Raw genomic sequence first — 2,292 nt, forward strand, 5'->3', positions numbered from 1 at the left:
TTGAAATAAATATAAAAAGGGTTAACCGTTAATGCTAACATTACACCCGCTATACTTTCCTTAACCTTAGCATTAAACTGCTTCGCCTGGGATTGCTTGTTCAAAATTCCTTCTGAAAAGTCTCCAGCTAATGTTAGCTAGCTATGAGTTAACTTTATTGTAGGGCCTGCACTAGACTGAAACACGGTCAGCTTAGGTTATTTCAACCAGCATTAACAAGTTAAACCACAATTTAATTATGTAGGCTATTCATAATAGTATACTTACGTATTGTGGCTGAGTGGAGTGGCAATGTGGCTGCTCCTCTGCAATCCGCCATCAAATGGTCTTGTGTAAAGCAACTGCCTCATGCAACGCATTCAACGGTAAATAACTGTACCTGTACTGCATCATTTACAGTCGAGCGCAAATATGCCTGTAATTTATTATGGAAAAAAGCTGTCAACTACTGTAATAGTGTTTTCACCCATAATGCATTGCAATATACAGCTAAACATTGTAAAATGACAAAACAAGAAGTTACTGTAAAATTTAGCTGTAGAAATTACAGAAATTTGTTACAGTGTAGAAAGTAAAAATGTTTGTGTTTTAAATTCACTCAACACACATTAAAAGAGATACAAACACCTATAGAGGAAAACAGCAGCAGGTTTGGACAGATTATGAGACAATGGGCACAGGCATGTCAAACCTCAAACTGAAAGAGACACAAAACAGAATACAGGACATAAAGCATTGTTAATAAACACAATTAGAAAATATTTAATGTTTTATATGCTAAATATGTATTCCTTTCATTTGCCAAACAGCATGTTATCCTACATAGTGATAATAGGAGTCAGTATGGAATGAGTTTCTTCTTGTTAGACCTCCACATAGACTTATTTGGATTTGGGTTTATGGTAGTGCTTCATAAAAATTACTGTCAGCACCAATTACAGGTATGGAGCATATTTAAATCCATTGTATTTGTGCATGCTTTACTGCTGTTAATGAAGTAGTGCTACTTTTTTGTTCTTAATTTCTCTTAAAATTAGGAAGAGTTTGGGGTAAAATAATCAATGTTAAGTATGTTTTTTTGAGTAGGTAAAGAGGGCCCAGTGTCTCCACGACCCCAAACAAGATAGGGTAAAGACCTTGCTGCAGCACTCTTGGAGAGAGAGCAGAGACAAGATGAGTGATGATGAGTGATGAACTCTAAAGAGTTGTAGTAACCGAGACGAGTGGAGATGAAGGTGTGGGTGGCTTTCTCCAGGTTCAGGAGTTTCGAGCTGACTAAATCTTGATTTGACAGAGGGATTTATTTGTTTGCCAAACTTCAGTGCTGAATCAAACATACAGTATGTAATTGATTATTGTAAACAAGTGATTGTTGAACTTCTCATTACAAAGCAATTTAATATTCTGTTGTAACAGCCTCCACTCTTCTGGGAAGGCTTTCCACCAGATGTCTGAACCTGTCTGCTGCAGGGATTCAGTCCCATCAGCCACAAGATCATTAGTGAGGTCAGGTGCTGAGGTAGGGTGATAAGATAATTTTGGAGGCTGCAGTTTGTGCTGCTGTTGACTTGCACTGTGTTATACTGAGAGAAGTTTCTAATATTAAGTCCAGCAAAGAAGAAACAGAGAAAACAAGAGTGTCTCCTTTTGTGTACTGTGGGAGGAGGGGTGGGGAGGGGGATACATTTTGAACTTCATAAGAGCTGTGTCCTCTGAGGGGAAGGTAAACCTCTTGGCAGAACAAACACAGGGTGTACTGGGTGTGTCTGCAGCCACAGTACCAGAAATACAAGTCAGTGGAGTTTTTAATGTATTCAAATGTGCTGCAGGAGGAGATTGTGCCGATTGAGCAAGAGGGGCGTTGATATCACACTGCCCTCCTATGGTTACATACGGAAAATACTGGAGGCCTGTGTGAAGCTTGAGCTGTGTGAATAAAAGTGAACTATCAGAGGGGAAAAATGAGATTATTGTACAGATTGTTGATTATCTTACTGTAGAATAGAGAGCTTGTACAATATGTGTATCACATATTGTCACATTGAAGAATGTCACTGAAACAACATCAGTGTGCAACTTGGGGCCGGGACCCTTAACATGATTATAGGAAATAAGAACAAACTCAGACTCACTCTACTCATTTGGATTCACAAAATAATTTTATTTGCTTGACTTTTCTCTATTCATTGCTCACTCTTTTTTTGGGAAAATACTACTAATAATAATAATAATAACTTTTATTTATATGGCGCCTTTCACAAACCCAAGGACGCTTAACAAACAGGAGAGGGG

The sequence above is a fragment of the Etheostoma spectabile genome, chromosome 8 (genome assembly GCF_008692095.1).
Source record: "Etheostoma spectabile isolate EspeVRDwgs_2016 chromosome 8, UIUC_Espe_1.0, whole genome shotgun sequence".
NCBI lineage: Eukaryota > Metazoa > Chordata > Actinopteri > Perciformes > Percidae > Etheostoma > Etheostoma spectabile.